This window comes from Cinclus cinclus, chromosome 5, assembly GCF_963662255.1.
Source record: "Cinclus cinclus chromosome 5, bCinCin1.1, whole genome shotgun sequence".
Classification (NCBI taxonomy): Eukaryota; Metazoa; Chordata; class Aves; order Passeriformes; family Cinclidae; genus Cinclus; species Cinclus cinclus.
In genome coordinates this window covers 11966598-11981608 of record NC_085050.1, presented here as the reverse complement: position 1 = coordinate 11981608, position 15011 = coordinate 11966598, and positions in this window count along the sequence as shown.

The window sequence follows — 15011 nt, the reverse complement described above, 5'->3', positions numbered from 1 at the left end:
CTTGTTTATTTGCTGTTTTGCCTCAGCAGTTCATGCAGTATATAAATATGCATGGCATTCATTTTACATCTATATGAGTACAAGCAAATACTTGCAATGGCCCCATAAAGAAACAACTGGATTCCTAACAGATTTCTGGACAGCCTGAAATCTGTTTCCTATATCTTAAATGAAAATCTTTAATAGAAATGCTATTAAATTACCAAACTTAACTTTAACATGATTAATTAAAAAGTAACAAATTTTCACATCAGCATTTGTAATGAGTTTGAAAATTGCCAAATGTGACCATTGCTATAAGTAATAACGCTCACTGTTAATTTCCTTGTGTACTTTAAGAAATCTGCACTGTGTCACAACAGTGATACTTTATGGTATGTGTTTATTTTTCAGAGGTTTTGACAAACCAGTCACAAAACTCTTCTACCAGCTCTGTGGCAGTCCTTCCCTTTATAAGCCAGATCCTTAGAGCTACAAGAAATCTTAAAATACATTCTTCAATAAGGGAAGATTTGAAATTAGTACATTCAAAATTTCAACCCAAATGAAAACCAAGTGCTGTGGCAGGAATCTTTGCCAGCTGGAATTTGATATCATGTGAAAAACTGGAAAAGTATAAGCTTTTGTTTTACAGTGTTACAAAGATCTTTTAGGATCACAGTCTTGCCTTATTTTTTTTCATTCATTTTAGACAAATTCCTGGCTTTAAGGACTGGTCTGCATACAAACACTTGCAACTCAATTTTTGGGAAGTTAGCTCAAAAAAAGGCAGATCAGTATATAAACAGATCAAATACTTGTAAATCTAAAATATACAGAACAGCACAAAATTATCTGTCAGGAGAGGGGAGATAGGATGTCAAAAACCCATTACAGAGACAGTACACCATTAACCTGCAAGAAATTTGATTTTTAAATTTCAGTACCAGCTTTTCCTATTACTCTTTTTGCTTTTTAAACAGAGGCCTCTTAATTTTGAATCAGTGTTGCAGGGTCAACTGGAATATGCCCTAAAATCCAGGTAGCCAAAGATAAGGTCATTTGACATCCTGCCTTCAGACAAGTTATCAACCCTCCATCCCAGCTCTCTCCCCTCTGCCCCGTAACATGTATAGACCCTTCTTTTTTATTACAGACACACAGTGCCTATAAGATTAATAAAGCAAGAAATCATTTACATCAAATCTCCAGCCTCACTGAACTCCTCACACAAGAATAAGGGAGCAGGTCATTGCTAGTGCTCCTCCTTTGCAGGCAGGGTATTCCAAGGGAACAGGTTGACACAAGGTCACCCAGTGAGTCAGCAACAACCTGAGCAGAAGAACTTGAGACAGCCCAGCCTTGTGCTCCACGGCAGCAGCAGCTCAGCCTGGGCAGCAAACCCGCACTCCCAGCACCTATCCCGACAGCATCTATTAGCTCTGCTAAAGCACAATCTCAGTGACCTTAGGTTTGTAGCCTATTAGTAATAAATGCTTCAGTTCTAGGAGCAGAGTTACAAATGCCTGCGTTTTCTCTATGAAGCACACAGTTGCTGTGCGCACAATACAGATTTCAGAATGATAATAAAAATGACACGAGCTTTTACATCTGCAAATTCTGTGCTTCGCAGTGCTCTCTTGCAGATTTTGACAAAGACATAACATTTAATAAGTATCAGATTCCAGATAGCCTATTATTCCACCTACTCACAAATGGGATATTTTTCTGTTCAGAAACAGCCTTTTAGAGTGATTCACGGGAGGAGATGGTAAAAGTTTCCTTCTCCCAGAAACCTCAGCAAGTTCAATTAAACAATGACAAGCGTAACAGCTTGAAACAGGCACTGTTTGATACAAAGACATCACTATCTTTCAGTAAAGGACCTCATGCTAGTTTTACATGAACAAAGAGCTGATTCCAATTAAAATCATAGTAATGGGGGATGGGAGGAAAAAGATCAACCCAAATGCTCTCCATGTGCTTGCCTTTATGGAACAATTACGCAGCAATGAAGCGACATCCTTCTCCAGCCATTTTGCCAAGAGCACTGTAAGGGAGGGCTGTAATGTGTAAGCATGATGGCTGCTAAATTCTAGTTCTTTGTTAATTCCAGTCTAGTTATTTACCCAGCTGAATTCTTACTGTGAGGTCTCTACTGTGAGGATTTCATGTCTGATAATGGCACACTTCACAACATAATTTCACAGCTGTTACTGATAATGCATCTTCCAGTCAAGAAGTATTGAGATACTCAGAGATGCAAAGAGATAGTGTTATTGCTTAAACTAGGCAACCTATATATGTTTATAAGTGCAATTTATCTACCACAGATTTTTTGGTTCCTAAGAATGAAGACTACCTGTCCCAGTCACTCCTATGCACAGAAAGAGCAAAGGCTTTTGGCATTCTCAGTTCAACACATTTAGTTCTTCACTAGCAGCACCAAAGCCACATCTCACATGTGTAAAGGAAAGCTCAAGACTATTGATACCAAAACTGCAAACTCAATATAAGTTTCTTTCAATATACTAGATTATATTCTTCCTCTGTTCCATCTTTCCTTTCTACAGAGAATGAATTCCCTTTGTCCTACTGGAGACAATACCTCACCACTTCTTCCTCTCCTCTTCATCTCGTTAATATTTTTGTATGTCATGAGTACTGAATAAGTTTTCTGCAAGAGATGTTCTGGCTGGCATAGATCTAATTAAAGTCAGAACAGGTCCTTTTAGCTCAGAAAAACCTGGTTTTTGAAGGTGGCCCCTTGTGTTTGAGACCTGATTAAAAGGCCACATGCCCAAGACATTGTCTAACTCTTCCACTGACATCAGCTACATTTAAGAAAGGCTAGGTGAGTGCCCCTGCCTGCAGACATTGCATTGCCAGTATAAAGAGTCAATGACCTCTCCTGAGGAGTAAACAACTACAATCAGAATCAGGAAAAATACATTGGAGCAATTTTGGTCATCAATGAACAGAAAGACAGGAATCCACTGTATTGTATTTTCACAGAGCTCTGCCTTCACTATTAAATCACCAGGTTCTGCTTCTAGCCTCCCCAGCAAGAGCTGAAAATACCAGCTGTGAAAATCTGAGTGTCCTAAAAATATGGCTGCCATGGCCTTATCAAGATACGCAAGAGAAATTAATCTTGTTCCAGGAAGTAAATCAAAAGTAGAAACACATCTCCCAAAGCCTGGCATCTGAAATCCTTTTTCCTTCCTCTCCTCATATATTTTTCTCTGATATATATATGTGTGTATATATATATATACACACATATATATATCAATTCACATACACACAGCCACACATATGCTGTACACCAGAACAGAATGCTGTCATTAAATGCCATAGCCAGAAATGGGCTTTCTGGGATGCATAACACCCTGGTCTGAGCCTCAGATGCAGCAACTCCACCAAGCACTAGGCTGGTGCCCACTAAAGTCAGGAAGAACTTGAGCTGGAATGTGCAATGGAGACCAGAAACAGACACAAACCTGCTTCTACCTCTCCCACAAGGGAATTCTCATTATTGTGACATATGCTGAGTGTAAAATCCTTGCTGCGCTGACTGCACTAACACAGCTCAGCTTATTTTACTTTGCCAGATCATGAAGTTCAAACTCAGCATCCCTAACTGCAGCCCAGTGCTGTTCTGTCATTTCCACACCTGTGCAGAGTGAACTACTCTTTTAAAGTAAGTTCCAAGAGAAATTTGCTTCAAACCCATTTGCTCTATAACAAGCTAATTTTGAAATTAATATTCTAATATAATGTTAAGAAATACAAAGTGAAATTCTTTCCAATAACAAAAATACTGTACCAAGTATTTTTTATTTATGATTCAGTTAAGAGAATTTATGTCAAATAAAATTGTCTCCAATACTATCACCTGATTTCTTTTCCTGACAGTTAAAAAAATTAATCTATTTTTCACTTTCTTTATAATACCGCCTTTAATGAAAAGCATAAAATAACCATAGTATCAAAAAGCACTTTGGGTTGGAAGGGACCTGAAAGATCATCTTGCTCTAAACCTCCTGTCATAGGCAGGGACACCTTTCACTAGATTAAGTTGCTCAAAAAATTGTGCACTTACTTACTAACTCTAACTTAAATACTGAACACAAATATTTTAAAAAAACTTCTTTATCCAGTTTCATGTTTGTTTTTTAGATTATTCTTCCTTTGGTTCTCCCACACTGGATAAATCATTTGACTTTATACCATCCCTTTTTTACTGTGTCTTTAAATAAACACCTCCCAGTAAATAAAGTTTCAGATGAAATAGAATGCTGCTGGAGTCAGCAAAGATTTGCTAGAAGAAGTGAACTAACATATGCATGCTACCAGATCAAAGTATCCATATTTATTAGGCACAATGGAACAGTAAAGGCAAGGAAAGTGCAACCATCAGCAGAAGTGGATGTTACTGATAAAATATATTGAAGAAGCCACGTAAAAGCTGGCTTATACTTAGTCCTTATCTACACAGCAATAGTATATATATATATATATAAATGCATACATACACTTTTCCAAGATTTTTCTTTTACCAACATGGCAGTTCTTAAACATTTTCTCTCTAAAACATTATTAATAACGTGTCACTTAGAAGTCCTTTAAAGGGTTAAAATGGGAAGATGTATACTTTGAACTTTTATTTTAGGCACAGATTTCATTTGTTGCAAGGCAAGCCTATAGATTCTGAATGCTGTGGACATTACCATTTATGTGGTGGTGTCCTAATTACCAATCTGCCTTCCATCTAAAGGTCACCGTGCTGGGTTTGTTCTTTTTGCTTCAGCACAGCCCAAAGGCTTCTAAGGAAGCTGTTCACTAGGTTGCATGTATCCATTATGATTTAAAATCCAACAGACATTACAGTTCTTCATTTCCACATATATCACTTTAGGCATACCTGCACTAAATTTATTCTATCGTAGAGACTTATGTTCAACTAGAAGCTTTTTTAAATCCTCATGTTATTCCTCACAATACTCTTTAAATTCAGCAATTTGTTTGCTGAAAGCATGGCAGCTGCTGTAAAACAAACAAAATTAAATTAAACTTTATACTGAAATATTGCTAAGTATGAAATGTCACTGTATTTCAGATTTGATGAGTTCAAAGCTAATCAATTTCAGACCACTGAATAGTTAACACAAAGGAGAAATTGTTTTTTAAATTTAAAAACTTGAATAGGCTTTATTGGATATATGTGACATAGCCATCTAATTATCATCCGTTTTTGAATACCAACCCGACCAGTAGCATTTGGGAAAAAATAAAATTAACCTATAAGATGACTGATGCTGGGTGCTATTGCTACTATTTCACCCAGAGGGTTACAGAACATAAATTATCACTTTATTCCACGAGATCCTCTGCCTGCTGTACTGCAATAGGATAAATTAACCCATTCCCAATTGGTTTTGATGTTTATAAAATATTACTTACTACAGATACAAGCAAGTCATCGGCATGTTTGCAGAGGGAGGAAAATTATTTACACAGACACAGCTAGATCCTCCTATGCATATACTACTTGTCACTCTAAAATCCATGAAACTCTGTATTCGTATTTGGAAATTTTAGTGCAATCTGCTCTAATTCCACAGGTTAGAGGCATGAAATAAAGTGGAAGCCCCCTAAAACTGCTCTTCAGGATTGCATTAAACCTGAAGAATATCTCCAGTTATTCTTGTTAAGAAACATATTTTTTGAGAACTTTCTAAGTACTATTTACACAATCCCAATAACAAATTGTCAAAATTGAAAAAACTGATGATTGAACATTTTGAACTGAGGTCTTTATTCACAACCAGCACCACAGATTTCTAGGATACAAAAAGACCATTGATGAATCAGTAATGCAAATGTGAATGTGTAAATAAAACAAAAATATATATCCAGGTTAAAAGTTGATGCATAATACTCTAATGTAGCACAAAATGTATCTTTACAAAACATACTATATTTATAGCCTTTTTTAATAATTAATGGGCTACAAAATGAGGCAAGGATTAAAACAACATGAGCAAGTGGGGTTTTTTTACAACAAACGAGCAGATAGAACAACTTTTATTCAAGTCAGATCTTGTTTAAACTACAAAAAGCAGGATAACAAGCTATAAAACAGCTGGCTCCTGCTAATTACTATTTCTAGATTTATTGGATTTTGGCCTAATTAAGAAATTTAATTAAAGTCCAATCTACAGCACAGATGATAACTGTATTAAGTACAGCAGCTTGCTGGCTTAGTTGGATCCTTAGCACCTCTCTGTGAATGTCAACCACAGGGCACAGCTCAGGGCAAACACCCCGAGCCTCGGCCCTGCATCCAAGGCAGCGCGGGGAACGCCCCAAACGCCTTCCCAGCCCAGAAACCACCACCACTGCTCACAGCATCACACACAACAGACCACTGCCTAGGGAACTCAGGCTACTGCAAACCAGCAAACACATCGAGCAAAAAGGCTTTAAACATTTTTCATGAGTCCTAACCCAGCTTTCCCAGCTCTCACCTGACTACCGGTAGGGGCGAAGACAACAAATTGAAATCCCCTTTAAAGAAAGCCAAAATGAAGTCATTCATCAGTTTCCCTAGATTTCAGAGAAGCGTTTGACAATGTCAAACTGCTGGAGAAACTGGCTGCTGCCGGCTTGGACGGGTGCACTGGAATAGCTGTCTGGTCCCAGAGGGTGGTGGTGAATGGAGTACATCCAGCTGGGAATGGACACCAGCCACGTTCCCCAGGACTCAGTGCTGGGGCCAGTCCTGCTTAATCTTTACCAGTGATCTGGACAAGATCAAGTGAGTCAGTTCACAAAGGACACTAAATTGGGTAGGAGTGTTGATCTGCTGGAGGGCAGGAAAGCTCTGCAGAGGGATCTGGACAGGCTGGATCCATGGGCAGTGGCAGAAGGTTCAACAAGGCCAAGTTCTGAGTCCTGTGCTTGGGTCACAGCCACCCCAGGCAGTGCCACAGGCTGGGGCAGAGTGCCTGCAAAGTGGTCTTGTGGCAAATGACCTGGGGGTGCTGGTTGACAGTGGCTGAACATGAGCCAGAGTGTGCCCAGGTGGCCAAGAAGGCCAATGGTACCAGGCTTGTATCAAAAAAACAGTAGGACCAGGGCAGTAATTTTCACTCTGGCACTGGTGAGTTCAGACCTTGAGTTCTGTGTCCAGTTCTGGGCCCCTCACTGCGACAAAGACACTGAGGTGCTGCAGAGTGTCCAGAGAAGGGAAACAGCTGGTGAAGGGTCTGGAGCACAAGCCTTTTGAGGAGCAGCTGAAGGAGCTGAGGATGCTTCACTGGAAAACAGGAGGCTCAGAGAGAGACCTTACTCTCTACAACTACGTGAAAGAAGCATCTGGTAGCCAGGTGAGGATCAGTGTCTTCTCCCAGGTAACTAGTGACAGGAGAAAAGAAAATGGCCTCAAGCTGGAAATGGCCAGGGTAAATTTATATAGGAAAACTTCTTCACTGAAAGGGTTGTCAAGCATTGGAACAGGTTACCCAGAGAAGTAGTGGAGTGACTACCCCTGGAAGCATTGAAAAAATGTGTAGATGTGGCACTTAAGGACATGGTTTAGTGGTGGATTTGGTTGTGCTGGATTAATGACTGGACTAAGTGATCTTACAGGTATTTTTTAATCTAAACGAGTTTGTAATTCTGTCCATACATAATGTTCTATATCACTTCAAACCATGGTGTACGGTGTGTAATAAAACACTTTTTATCTGAAAGCAAAAATTCAGTTTTAAAAATTAATGAGCTTGAAACACCAAAGCCTAGAATTATATCTAGAATTAGAAGAGGAGCTCCAAGAAGGGATTCTTGTGTTACCACATCTTTCCCAAACTATACAGAAGGTCTCAAGTAGCACTGTAGTGGGCTGGCCCTGGCTGGATGCCAGACACACACTCTATATCACTCCCCTCCACAAGTGAACAGGGGAGGGAAAATACACTAAGGATACATGAGGTGAAGTAAGAGGGAGAGATCACTCACTGAGCACCATCTCAGGCAAAACAGACTCACATTGGAATATTAACTGAACGTATTACTAACAAAATCATACAGGACAATGAGAAGTAAAATAAATCTTAAAAACACCTTCCTCTTCCCCCTCCCTTCTTTGCAATTCTACCTCCTCCCTTCAGTGGGGCAGGGAGACATAAACACCTTTAAGAACTTACCAACATACTGTGCATCTGTATCAAAAAGCAGACAAACTGCAAACAGGCAGGTATATTCAAGAATTAAACCTCACATGTGAGGTGATTCCCTTCATTACCTTCAGTCTAAAGTACCACATCCAATTTTGTGCAGAAATAGGCCAATTAAGGCATCTAGATAGAGACCACAAAAAACAAACTAAAAGGCATGGCTGAAAATAACTGGAATTGTTAACCTTGAGTAAAAGAAGACAGCAAAGCGTTAAAGAGTCTTCGTATCTGTTAAAGGTTGCACCAAGAGAAAAACTAATAAAATCCTCACTGAGTTCACTGGGAAGCAGATGATAAAGGTATAAGACAAGATTGATACTGTGAGGGAGAGGGGGAAGCCACTAAGATTGCCTAACCAGAAAGAGATAGCCTAGAAAGAAGCAGCCTAAAAAGACCTATTAAATCTTTCTGAGAAGCCATCTCCATTAGGCAGGCAATTAAGAACAAGTTGAACAAAAATATAGGGGTGCTTTATCTATCCATCCTACTGCTAAGAACAATGAACCAAGTGATGTCCAAATCCATTTTTTATTCATTTAAAGATCTTGGGCGGGGGGGGGGGGGGGAGGGGGGAGGGGAGCAGGGGCAGAAAGCAGTATGGATATATAAATTTATTTCTGTATGGCATGTCAGTTCTGTAGGAGTATTTCTGAAATGCATCTCCAGTAATTTAAGGGTCACTTAAAAGCCAGGTTAAGATAATTTGATTGTTTGGAGGACTCTCAAGGCATTCTGAAAGGGCCATGAGATAATGTTCACTACATTGGCCTTATCACCATATTTACAATATTTATTTGTGGATGTTTTAAACACAACACTGCAGAGTAGGGCTTCTCTCTTTTTAAGGGGAGAAGTCAGCCAGAGTACCAAGTCCAATCCGAACCACACATCGTCTCCTCAATGGTTTTAAGTTTATTTTATGACCAGATATCTTCAACCACCTGGACTTCCACATCTTACAAAAGAATTAATATCTTGCTTTTCTAAAGCAAGCAATCTAGAAGTATTCACTGAATTCAAAATGTTAAGAATGTCTCAAAAACCCAACACCCCAACCAACTAAAAATCCTTGGTTTTCCACTGAACTGTTTAATAATTTCTGTTAAGGCTCATCAAGAACTAAAAAGAAAATGTCATTATGTACCTCACAGCTACATGTAGAACTAAACTGTAAATCAGATTTAAATTTTCCCCCTGAAGTTACTGTCGAATGAGGCAGAAAATCCACTGTTTTTCTATCCTTGCATATGCTATTTTGAATTCTATTAACCTATAAATGACAGAACTCCAGAACAATTGAGAACTACTTATTTATATTTTGATGAGCAGCCAATCAAGATGAAAAGAGCATGGGCAGTGTGAGAATGCCAAAGACTAATTAACTCAATACCTTCCAAAAACAGCTGCACATGACATACAAAATACATACAAATAGATGTGCTCATGTATTCTGGCACATTTTAAAGGAACCACTGAATAACCAGTTAGGTGAGTGGGATATTTGTCACTCATTTTCCCTCCACATTTTGAATTCTAGTTCTTTTGACAAGAACTAGACAATAACAGGTGGTAGGACTATTGCATTTTTGCTTTCCTGGAAGCCTTCCTAATGTGACAGGTGATCACCTCAAAGTTCACAGCTGGTCTCAGGCAGGTTGGTGCACATTATCTGTAGCGGGACGCTACTAAATGAAACCAATATGTTGACAACACTGACTTCATAACAAATGTACCTTTTATTCTCAAGCCATCGCTCTTCACAGAAATATGCACAAAAAGTACATTTTTTCCACAGAATTTCACAATTCATGTCATAGTTGTTAACCTCATTTTAGTATTTTGTTTTAGATACCACCAGTCCTGCCAGGCCAAGACAGCTCTGGTGGACAGATCAAGAAGAAGTGCCAGATTCCTGTATTTCTGTATAGGCTCCATCTGAATGAACCAGGTCTGAGTCAACTGATTATTTCATTGTGAGGGACTGTGGAGGAAGGAAGAGTCAAGTTTGCTTTTACAGAACCAGCTTAATGGTTAAAAATCAAATTATTATTTTTACTCTTCTGGTAGTACCATTGTTTGCATGCTTGGATAGTATGAGGGTAATCAGTGTGCAGTGCTGGAGAAAACTCCTGGTTAGGTGACAGGATGGGTGGCAGCATGTCTTGTCAGGATCTCAAGAGCTCTCTATTTCAACTTTCTTGCCCAGTGGGGCAGCTCTGAGGTCTGACCAGTATGGTTCAGTTGGTCTTGAAAACCTCCAAGGATGCATCCTGCAGACTTTTGGCAGTGTATTCTCCAAGAAAACTAACACAGACTATATTTGCCCATCCTGTATTCCTTATTAATCTACTGGACACTGGACCTGCAGTTACTACAACCTAGCCCAAGATTACACCAGACCAAACACAACTAATTTTGTTTCACTGATCTTTTCTTCATCATTACACTTGATCATATCCTCTCTCATTTTAATTCACTAATTTAGGCAAAGGATAGGGGAGATGAGAAGAGAAATAAAACTTTTGTGTAAACACAGAGGTGGTGAACAACTACCACTTTTCACATAGTTCTGAAATACACCATAAACATTTTAACAAAACCAAATGTAGTAACACTTGTACAGCTTTATTGTTGAAGAAACACCATTTTGTTATAGGTCTTAGGGCAGATGGGTCAAAACTAGTTGCCACAGCCTTCATCTGAGTAAAAAAAATCAAATACTAATGAAGGAGAAAAGAAATTCCTGCTCCAGTGTAGCCACTTGACAGACGTTATTCTAAACCCTTGCAGATTAGCACAGACAATAGAGCTCATGAACATTTAATAGTTGGGCATACATGGGCACAGTGCAATGAGGAGAAGATAATCACCCCACCAAAAAGACTGCTACAAATTATTCCATCTCAATATGTAGTTCCACTCAAATATCATCTGCCTTATCACCTCAAATCTTGAACGGTGGAAGGCATATCAGCATGAGCATCAGCAGTGATTTTTCTTTATGTGTTCAAGGACAATAAAATCTGCTCTGTAAATATCAGTTCATTATACAATAAATAATTGATCAGTATTCTGGCAACATAACTTCTGAGAAGAAAACAAAAAAAAAACCCAAAAAACCTACACACACACACACACAAAGAGCTTTAATTTAACTGGCATTGCTCTGAAATGGCAAACTTCCACTGGCTGAACAGAATACTTAAATGCTGTGTTTGTTCAAAACTAACTGCAAGTTTCTACAGTCCAACTACAGCAGGTTTGATACAACAAAACGCAGAACACAAACTCCTGTTCACTACAAAAGACTTGATAATACTCAAGACTTTTCAAAACCAAATCCTTCAGCACCCAGAACTGACTTGATATCTTAAGAAGTAGCACATTTGCTCAACAGATCTGCCTTTATGAAGTGCAGAAGTGTATTAAGGACTCAAGAATTGCAGGTACTTTCATAGGTCATGTATTGTGATAAAAAATGCAATCATAAAGATGCCATTGAAATATCTGATTTTATATCTTACCTGACTTTTTCATGATTGGCAAAAAAATTAAGACCAGCTCTCTACTTTCTATGCTTCTTATTTACAAGTATTATTTACCGGTATTAGAAGGAAACACTGAATTGCAAACAGTTTTTTGCATGTTTTATGACACAGCTTGACTGTGGTGTATCAGTCAGGTCACCACACTGACTTATTTTTCTTCTTTTATTATATAATCCTCTGTTTTATAAGAACATGTTACGATCACACTGCATTTCTGCCTGGATGAATTGATCTTTGTTAAGGAAACCCATATTGTAAAACTGTTAATCAAAGAACATGTTTCTCTATTAATACACATGAGGGAAAAAGAGGGATTTTGAGACACACATGGGAATTGGACACCCAACTGAAAAGAACCAGGTAATTAATTTAGTCTTTAAAGCTATCTGCCCACTTACAAAAAACATTACACAAGTTAAGCTCCTGATCTTGTGCTCAACAAGGATCTACCCCTTGCAAAATAAATTGGAGGACTTACTACCGACATTAATGCTTCCTCACTGCTCAAAGCTAAGATTTTGGTCAATGAAATGTCTGTATTTGGGTATTAGAATAACTTAGATATGAAAAAGCTGGACAAATACTGCAAATAATGTTGGCAGCACTTTGGTCTCCCTTGGCCTCTAAAATGCAGAGACAAAAATAAATAAATAAGCAATCAAGCTCTGCTTCTTTCTTATGTAGGTAGAATGGTAGAAAACTGTACCACCTCACAAAGACTGCAGCAGTCAAAACCATTTTGCCCTGACCAAGAAGGTTAACAATGTCTAAGAATAGATACATGAGAGATGAAATGCCCACAGCCAGTATCTTGAAGATCATCACACACTGGTACCAACTACTACTTGTGCTACAGGCACCCAACTCCTTTACTTTCTCTCTCTTGCCATTGTGTTTCTAACAAAAGCAAGAACAGCCTTTTAAACCATTGATCTCAAGAAATCCAAAATCAGACTCTGAAATAAGCTAAAATGTTCAAATAATTGAATGACATTTTAGACATTACTAGAAAGATACAAGATATATCACATGAATGCCAATATTCAGTTGCCAACAAATCACATATTAAGAATATAAAGAATAGTGCTGTCAACAGTAAGTATGACAGCCAAATTGTATAGCTGAATTTTCATACTAAGTGTTTAGACTATATAGTATTTTTTCTAAATATGCAATGGATTTTAATGAATGGTGTACAGCATTGTTTTTTCATAACCATCATACAACTTAGGGCATCTTTCTCACTGGAAGCTCTAAGTAAAAGTAGTTTTCAGATTGTAAGAATGAAATTAATTTGAGGAGAGAAAATTCTGTTAACATACCCTAAAAATAAGAGGTGACATTAAAGCCTAAGAGTGGTGAATTTAAGGAAATTATCTCACTTTCACAGTAATGCTAATAAATGAAAGAGACACTATAGGATTTTTAATACCTATAAAAAAAAACCACCCCCCAAAAAACCCATACAAAACAATAAAAAAAGCTGTTTTAATTTATGTGTTCTAGAATGCAAAGTACACAGAGTCTGAATTACTCTCTTCCTTTCACCAGCCCCCAAAAACATTGCATCTTTGCTACAAAGACATAAGCTGGAAAGATACGCAACAGGAATAAAAAAACCAATAAAAAGGTAATCGTATTTTTTTTCAGATATGAACAGCTTGCAGGTCTTTGTTGTCTCCATCTAGCCTGCCAGAAGTCTTACTGCAGTACTGCCATTTACATGTGAACAGAAAGGATAGAAAGAAAATAACAACATTCAGTGAAAGCCATTACAAAAGAAAACCACTTAGAATTTTTCTGTCATAGCAAATAAGTCAGAATCATTCAATTTAGGATATTGTATCTTAAAAAATTGATCAAAATCTGTGTAGTATCCAAGTAGCAGTCTGGTTAATCAAACCATTGGCCAAAACATGAGCAATTAGTGAACACATGAAGAATTACTGTCAAATATAAACCTTGGTAAACTTTAGGTGGGAGAATCAGACTTTTTTTCCTCTGTGTCTATTGTTCTGAATTACTCACAGATTCACCATCCGTATTTTTTATGCAATATGTCATGGTAGACAAGAACACAGGCTGTTGAAGAAAATAAGTATAATCAGAGTGGCCCACACCAAGATCACCTAGTGGAGCACACCTTGTCTGACACTAACTGGGTACTAATCCAATAGCTGGTACCTTGGGATAAACGTAAGAACAACACAAATTAGGAAAAATGAGGCAAAATTGTGGAAGAGCTCCCATGCAAGAAAAATTTGCGTGGATCTGTTAAGTTCAGAAGAGAAGCAACTTGGAGGATATTCATACATATGTTTAAGAACCAATAGGCCATTCTCTTCTAGGAAGAAAGCACAATAGGGTGCACACTTATAAAAAACCAAAGGAAGATGGCTTTCCAAGGAGCAGGCAGCCATGTTGTGAAAACAACTGAAAGGACCTGTTGCTCTAGAAATGTGTACAGTTCTCTTTAATAGTCACAAAAAATATAAAAATGGGTCAGCTCAAAATTATAATAGACTTTACTTAAGGTTTCTCTCTCTGAAACATTATGGTTCTGTTCATTATCTGAGAGCAGGTATTAGACTAAGGATCTGTGCATTACAGTCAGTCTACAAGAGCAGGCTTCCAGTATTCCAGTGGTTCAGCTGCAAACATTCAGTGTTTTACTAAGGAGAAAAAAAATAAATAAAAAAAATCCAACAACTTCACCTTCATTTATACCTTATTTTTCATAAATCTGATCATTTTAACAAGATACGAGTAACTGAATGACAGAGAGATTAGCAGACCATTAATGAGTTTTGTTTTAGAACATCTCTTAAAAATGAGTTTCACCAAGTGAAGTTTCAACAATTTTCTCTTAAAAGTACCACTTGGGAAAAACTGTGCTGTCAGTTTCTTTCTGTTTCCAAGCTAACTCTTTATACAGTTTTTTCACTGGGTAAGACTAGAGAACAAGCCTATTTCTAGTTTTTAAAAAAATGGACATTAAAGCACACTTTGGGAGGAGGAAGGATGAAATAACTACCTAAAGACTGGTTGCAATCTTTGTATTATCATGTCAAGTTGTCATGCTGAAATGCAAAGAAAAAAAAAAAACACAAAAGAGAACAGCAAAAGTAACCTGACAGTAATTTATACAGCAGATTTCTTAAAGCTGTAGAAATAACAAGTCCTGTTTGATATACCTTGTTTTTTCCACTCGTATCTTGAAGCCTTTTTCTGAAGACCACTG